An 8,737-nucleotide genomic window follows, 5' to 3' on the forward strand; every position below is an offset into this window, starting at 1 on the left:
TGGAAAATGGGAAACTTATCAGATCTGTCAGCAATGATGTGTACATTATGTGCTCACAAATTTTGGGAAAAAATTAATTTGCCATTTGGCAGATATTTGGACCCACCAAGACAAGTTTATCCTAATGGAAGCAAACAGGGAGCTTGCTTTGTGAAGCAAGGTTGTAAGTGTGAAGATAACCTCTAAGGAGAAATCTCCTTTCTTCTACATAACAAATGGAATTGTTCCTTTGTTTTAGAGAACAGAGGAAAAAAACAAAACAAAAAAGAAAAGCCATTCACTTTCCTGGATTTCTTTGATGTGTGCTATGTTGTCTAACAACATCTTACCTTTCACTTAGATTTCAAAATTGGCAACTTATCCCTCATGCTAATTAATATGCCGAATTATTCCCAGGTTTGTACTGTACTGTTTTTCCTTCATTTGCATTTATCATTCCTTGTAGTTTTACCCATGTAAATCTAGTTATGTTCATGATTATTTGAACAATTAACATCTATTTCTTCAAATTAATGCTTCAAAGATCTTACACATGTCTGGATTTTTAAATTTGTATAGATCTCAATTGCACAAAATTCAAATCAGCTAAACTAAAATCTAGCTCAGTCAAGCTCTAAGAATCTTGAGCCAAGCTCTAGGAAAGCACACCAAAGCTCTATTGCTTATGAGGTATCTTCTAATCCCCTCAATATTGGGTCATCGAGTATTTAGAATCATTTTACTAAAATTACACCCTCGATGATTCAATAGCTGTTAGGTGTACATGCAATTATTGCCATAAGGAATTTGGGTGTGCAAATAAACATGGTGCTAGTTCATTGAAAAGCTTTTGGATAGATGTTGGTAGTATCCCTATAGTAAAAAATATAAGAAATAAAAGCTTTTGAATTTTGCAGTTGAGGAGAGTGATGGCCATTATTAGTAACTTAGTTTTGAAGTTTGACCCTGAATTTTATTGAAAAGAGCTTTCTCGCATGATTATTAAGGATGAATTACCTTTCAAATTTGTAAAGCGGGATGGGTTTAGAGGTTTTTATAAGGCTTTACAACCTAAATTTAATACTTTGACAAGTAACACTGTGACAAAAGATCGCCTTCAATTATATCTGGAGGAGAAAAAAATTTAAAGAGATGTTCAAGAGAACTGCTCAATGAGTATCCCTCACCACAAATATGTGGACTTCTATCCAAAACCTTAGTTATTTGTGCCTCACAACATATTACATTGACCAAGATTGGAAATTGCAAAAGAGGATTATTAACTTTTGCATAGTATCATCACCACATACTGGTGAAGTTATTGGTAATGCTCTTGAGTTGTGTTTGATTGATTGGGGTTTGGATAATTTGTGTATTATTATTGTGGATAATGCATGCAATAATAATATTGCAATTTCAAACTTTAAAAAGGAGATTTAATAAGAAAAATGGTTTGTTGTTAGGTAGTGCGTTCTTTCATATGAGATGTGTTACCCATGTTTTTAATTTGATTGTCAAGAAAAGTATTGTGGAGATGTTATAACTAGAGTTTGTTCTGTAGTGAAATATGTAAGGAGTTCACCATCAAGTTCACAACAGTTTAGGTTGTGTTGTGAGCAAGAAAGATTGAGTGTCAGAAAGCTTTGTGTTAAAATGTTTCTACTCGTTAGAACTTTACGCTTATGTTGCAAAATGCTTTAGCGTTTTAAAAAGTTTTTGGGTGTCTAGAAGATTGAGACTTAAACTTTAGTATAACTTGCAAAGATGGGGTCCCAACTATTCAAGATTGGGAGCATAATTGTCAAGGTGTCGCCTAGTTGTCCAGACGCCTTTTTGGTGACGCCTTGATTTTGGACCCTCTCCAACGCTTTGGATTGCCTAGACGCCAAGACAACTATGATTAGGAGAAAGCTGAAGTTTTAGATAAGATCTTGAAGTATTTTCACAATGCAACTACAAGATTGTTTGGGTCTCTTTTTGCTACTGCAAATCTTTATTGTAAAGAGGTTTATATGGATGAATCACTCTTGAACAATTGGTAAAAAAGTGCTGATGATATGGTTGATGGTATATCATTGGCACTGAAGGAAAAGTTTGACAAATATTGGGGTAGTACACATAAAGTGAATATTATATTGGCTATTGCTCGTGTTCTTGATACACGTTTTGAGATGAAATATGTGAAATATTTTTATTCAAAAAGATATCCTCAGTCAGAGGTTGAAGTGAAAATTGAGAGGGTTAGAAATGTCATAGATCGTCTCTTGAAATATTACTAGATGCATGGGTCCACTTATATTACAACAAGAGTTGATTCAACAAACACTTCTGATGAGGCATCAATAGATGATAATGAATTTTCAGATGGGGAATTTTTTCATACTGTAGAAGAGTGTTCCCATGTTGGATTTGAGTTGGACAAATATTGTTGGAAGGTATTCAGAAGGATGACACCCTTACTTTTGACATCTTGAATTGGTGGAAGATCAATAATTCAAGATTTGTGATTCTAAGTAAAATGGGTAGGGATGTTTTGAAAGGTTGTTACCTGATTCGATCTTCTGTAGGTCAATTAAGTTCTCTTCAACATCAACAGAAACCGGTGCCTATCGTAGCCAATTTTGTGCCCATACCATTGTCTCTACCATCTTAGGTGTCAAAGAGCTACGAAACTGATCTAGAATCCTACCACCAGTTCTAAAAGCAGACTCTGAAGAAACAATTGAGATAAGAATTGCCAAAACACCCCGAGTCATCTTATTTAGAATCACAAATCTTGAATTATTGATCTTCCATCAATTCAAATTGTCAAAAGTAAGGGTGTCATCTTTCTCAATACCTTCTAATAAATATTTGTCCGAATCAGATGTAACATGGAAATACTTCTCCTCTTCTAATGCATTATGAAATCCCCTTTTTGAAAATTCATTGTCATCATCTATTGATGCATGTTGTTGTTGAATCAATTTTTGTTATACTATAAGTCGATCCATGCATCCGGTCATATCTGAGGAGACGATCCATCACATTTGTAACACTCTCAAATTTCATTTTAACCTCATATTGAGGATATATTTTTGAATAACAATATCTTACATATCTCAACTTAAAATGTGGATAAAAAACACGAACAATAGCCAACCTAATATTCATTTTATCTGTGTAACCCCAATATTTGTCAAATTTTTCCTTAATTGCCAAGATATACTTTGAACCATGTCATCTTCATTTCTTGACCATTTGTTTAACTGTAATTCAATCACATTAACCGTTGTAAAGTAAAGATTTGCAGTAGTAAAAACAGACCTAGATAATCTTGTAGTTGCATTGTAAAAATACTCCTATATCTTGCTGAAAATTTTAGCTTTCTCCCATTCTTGAGTAGTTGGGACCCCATCCTTGCAATCCATTCTAAAGTTTGGGTCTCTATCTTCTAGACACTCAAAAGCCTTTTAAAACTTTAGAGCAGTTTGCAACATGAGATACGTAGAGTTCCAATGAGTAGAAACATCTAAACACAAAACTTTCTTACACTTAATCTTTTTTTGCTCATAACACAACCTAAACTGTTGTGAACTTGATGCTGAGCTCCTTACATATATCACTACAGAATGAACTCTAGTTATAGTATCTCCACAATACTTTTCTTGAAAATCAAATTAAAAACATGGATAGCACATCTCATATGAAAGAACTCACCACCTAACAACAAACCATTTTTCTTATTAAATCTCTTCTTTAAATTTTGAAATTACAACATTGTTATTGCATGCATTTTCCACAGTTTAGTACACAAATTATCCAAACCCCAATCAATCAAACATAATTAAAGAGCATTACCAATAGCTTTACCAGTATATAGTGATGGGGCTACGCAAAAGTTAATGATCGTCTTTTGCAATTTTCAATCTTGGTTAATGTAATGTGGCGTGAGGCACAAATAACCAAGGTTTTGGATAGAAGTCCACATATCTGTGGTGAGGGATACTCGCTGAGCAGTTCTCTTGAACACATCTTTCAACTTTTTTCTCCTCCAAATACAATTGAAGGCAATTTTTTGCCACAGTGTTACTAGTTAAAGTAGTAAATTTAGGCTATAAAGCCTTATAGAAACCTCTAAACCCATCCCACTCTATAAATTTGAAAGGTAATTCATCCTTAATAATCATACGAGAAAACTCTTTTCGACAAAATTCATGGTCAAACTTCCAAGCTAAGATACTAGTGATGGCCTTACCATCACTCTTCTCAACCGTAAAATTCAAAATCTTTTGTTTCTTATCTTTTTCACTATAGGAATACTGTCAACATCTATCCAAATGTCTTTTCAGTGAACTAGTACCATGTTTATTTGCACACCTAAATTCCTTATGACAATAATTGCATGTACATTTAATAGCTCTTGAACCATCGGGAGGTGTAATTTTAGTGAAATGATTCCAAACACTCGATGACCCTATATTGAGGGTATTAGAAGATACCTCAGAAGCAATAGAGCTTTGTTGTGCTTTCTTAGAGCTTGATTGAGTAGGATTTGAGTTTTGCTAAGTTGGATTTGAGTTTGGCTGATTTGGATTTTCCTCCATTGAGAACTGTACAAATTCAAAAAAATCAAGACATGTGTAAGATATTTGAAGCATTAATTTGAAGAAAATAGATGTTAAATGTTTAATAATCATGAAAGTGAATGAAAATAGTACAACACAATCCTGGGAATTTCCCTAACCAATCATAATTCAACATAGTAATTAGAGCTTTTGTGGGATAACAAGCTTAGGAAAATTAGGTTCAAGATGATTGGATCATGCATGCAAGCATGCCATATCCTCATCATATCAATCCCTTATACTTAAAAATAGGAACCTTAAACATGCATGCTTTACTAACACTTAATACCATAAAAAATAGAGTAAATTATTAGACTTAATACCATTAAAAATAGAGTAAATTATTAGACTCTGAAGTTCATGCAGAAGGACCTCTCTATCTTTTTGTAGACTCCTCCAAACCCAAGAGCAGTTTTCCGGAAAAGGAGTATCTAAAAAGGAAGACCTGTGAAAATATTTCCCTTTAAACATTTGCACCCAAAGGGCATTTTCATTATTAAGAAGGCCCATCCCTGCCTAGCAAATAAAGCAGAATTGAAACTTTCTAACTCATGCAAACCCAGACCGCCTTCCCTTTATTCTTACAAAGCTGCTCCCACTTCACCCAATATACCCCTTTTCCTAGATGATCTTTCCACAAAAAATGTCTGATTATTTGGTCGAGGGTCTTAAAAATATGCCCAGACCAAACCTGGTTGGCAGACTCAAATATTTCCCATGGTCAAAGGAAAAGATAGCAGCACACTTTTTCATGTAAGGGCGCCACTTTAGCAGTTTTGTACCGTTTCGCTTTGAACTGAAGTTGCAAATATGGGTTGCGACTTACAACTTGAATGCGACTTTTTTTTTTTGGGAGAGAGAATTGGCATATCTTTTTCAGATTAAGTGCTGAAGAGCCGTTTTGAGCTTCTGCGTCTATTCCTTCCAAAATCCAAATGGGAGGTGCTCAATTGGGTTGGCTGCAAGCGTGCGACGCTCTACTCACACTCTCAATCTACAGTTTTGTCTCTCCCTGATTCATCATCTACAATCAAACTCCCTCGTACCCAGTTTTCTTCAGGATTTCGTCCTCTCTGCTAATCTTTTTCTGCTCTGATATTGTTCTTTCCTCTCTCTCTCATTTTCCGGGTTTGGGATTGGTGAGACAAATCCACTAAGTATAGTATGCCATCTCCTCTTCCATTTTGACTTACAGGTTATAATTTCATCTTCTAGGTTTGAGTTTTTTTGGTATATCTATATCATCTTGTCAACCATCTAGAGATTGACTGGAAGTATGGGGAATTGATTACAACATATTTGCTTTGTAGCCTCATTATTAAAAGCCATATATCACCATCTTGATGGTGACACAGAGATTGGGCTTTGAGTTTGTTTGGCAGTGAGTGAGTTTCATAATAATCAAGTACTTAAAGCTTCTCATACGCTCACTCAAACTCCCGACCTCCTCCTCTCAGGCCCTATCTTCATACCCTCGTCTCTAGCTATGCCCCATACTCCCAAGCCCCCAGACATTCCCTTCTCAAGCCCTGTCTCTCCTAACCTTACCCTTAACTCTTATTCCCCCTGCCTAGTGCCGTGCAGCCCATCCCACGAAATTCTCACTACCCTCAAATCCTCTTGCCCCAGCCCCAAACTCTCCCCCACCGACTTTCCAGCACTCCCCTCCAGTGCACTATAATCTACCCCCTACCTTCCACCCCCAGCCCCAAGCTATCACTCCCTCAAAGTCAGCAACCACCTCAATCAGCAACCTCAAGACCTATCAGTATACCACGGTGAGTTCCGTCGGCCTGGTACATCTTAAAGGTAAGACTATACAGGCAATCTGGTCGGCTTCAACTTGCCTCTCCGGTAAACCACCACCCTGGCTTGTGGTTACTAGTTTACACTGTTCCCTTTAATTACTCTGCCAATTTTGTGTTTAGCTGTACATTGTTTTAATTCACTGTTGCACACTTTCTATTGCTTTATCATTGCCTGCTCTATTACTGCTTATTGATGTACTGGTAGGTGCTTTGTTTGTGCTTTACCTCTACTAGTTGTGTTAGTTTGAGCTAGTTGTTTCATTGATCTCAAGTGCACAAGCTAGACCGAGCAGGAGGAACTATTTGTTAGCCTTGAGTTGTATTTTATCTGGTTAGTGCCTGGTTTATTAGTGCTTATGGATTTACTAGTAGATGCTTGGCTATTTTAACCACTACTTGTTTTGTCGGTTTGAACAAGTTGTAACATTGATCTCAAATGCATATGCTGGTCCGTGTAGGAGGTACTACTTGTCTCTATTTGTTAACATGAGCTGTATTTTATCTCGTTCTGAATACCTGACTAGTCTTTTTGAGTTTATCTACTTAATGCTTTAAGTGTCCTTTCCCCTATTTTTATTTACCACTCTATTTTTGTAACTATTCCCCTGGTGCATCAGGTAGGCAGCCCACACCATCATATTATTTATTTTCAGCCAATCCTCTTTTGCATGGATTTTTTTTCTTTATTTCTTTGTACTTTTGTTTATGGCTTATCAACCTTATTCTCGGGCATCCCCTGCTTGCGACGAGCTGCATTGTCTCCCGGATTCGGTGTCACGAATGGTTGCAGGAAATCCCCCCTATTTTGGATTAGTGACTTGTTATGGCGTGTCAATTGTAGCTAAAAAGTTGCATTTTATTTTGTCAAATTAGTGATTAGTCAGTGCATTTCTATCTTACTATATAATCAATTTCTTTGTAGACTGTTCATCACTTCCAGTATCTTAAAGAAGCTCATCTAGTATACGAAACACAAATTTTCTTCTTCATTGAATAAAGAAACCTGGCGTTCTGAAGTTTGCTGTATAAGAAGTGTTGAAGTACTGTTCACGTAACACTGTTCACGCTGTAGCGAGATTAGCGCTAGGAAATCAGAACCGAGAGATGGGAGAGAAGAAGATGAAAAGAAGAATTTAATAGGGAGAAGTGGGGCTGTAAACGGATCGGATTCGGCTTGGATAGTGCTATTTCCACATCCGCATCCGATTAGCTATCGGACGGATTCGGATCGTGCTAAACAGATACGGACACGGATATGGATACGGATCGGATATTTTATCCGTTTACATGTAAATATAGCTTTTCGGATAGCTATAGCCTATCCGTATCCGCATCCGTTTAACTTTCAGACGGATTCGGATAGTGCTAAACAAATACGCACATGGATACGGAAATGGATTTCCGCTATTCATTTACACCCCTAGAGAAGAGGAGAACTGTCTAATATGACAGTCTCCCTCACAACACTTGTATTTATAACCTGAAATTACAATAGAATGGGGGAACTCCTAATCTGATTAGGAATTCCTAATCATGATAGGATTCCAAGTTAAAATAGGAGAGAGCAATGAAATAAAACTAGGACTAACAACTAGGACTCATAACTCAAATTAGAACTAGGAGTTTATAATCCTAATTATAAAACACAAAAACCAAATCACTGTTCACGTCACTGTTTACGTGAACAGTGTTGCGTGAACAGTACTTCAACAAAAAGCGTATGATGGAACAATTTCAACACCATGACTTGTTCCATTGCGTAGAGCAATAACTGTCCAAGTGACCCTATTGAACTCAATGTTAACCCAAGCTAGGATTCACTCTTAGATGATCCCAGAACTTAAGGCAGCTAAAGAAGAGTGGAAAGCATCTTGATTATTAGAAGCCAAAAACAAGAATGAATAACAACCATTAAGTTTTCCATATGTTACAGAAAACAGACATCTTACAATTAAGGTGATAGACCATCAACATTTCTTCTTCTTTAACTTGGATGCATTTTCAGAGCTTGACTCATTTAGAAGGTGGGGGGTGGGGGGAACGGCATTAAGAGTATTAGATTGACATGATAGGTACTGTCACTAATTACTAAGAAGCAATCTAGAAACAAAGTAACCACCACCAAAGCAGAAGCTAAGGAAGATTGGGAGCCCATCTTGATTTCTGTGGAATTATAAGTATTGTAATAGAGATTAAGCACAGAACCCTTAGTTTCATCTCATATAAGACAAAACAGACAAAAATAACTGAACTCATCCCATTCATGCTCTTCGAATGAATCTAAACAGACATTTCTTAAGCTAATGTCTACAAAATGAGAAAAAGTTAGGGATTGAAAGGAGA

The sequence above is a fragment of the Telopea speciosissima genome, chromosome 4 (genome assembly GCF_018873765.1).
Source record: "Telopea speciosissima isolate NSW1024214 ecotype Mountain lineage chromosome 4, Tspe_v1, whole genome shotgun sequence".
Classification (NCBI taxonomy): Eukaryota; Viridiplantae; Streptophyta; class Magnoliopsida; order Proteales; family Proteaceae; genus Telopea; species Telopea speciosissima.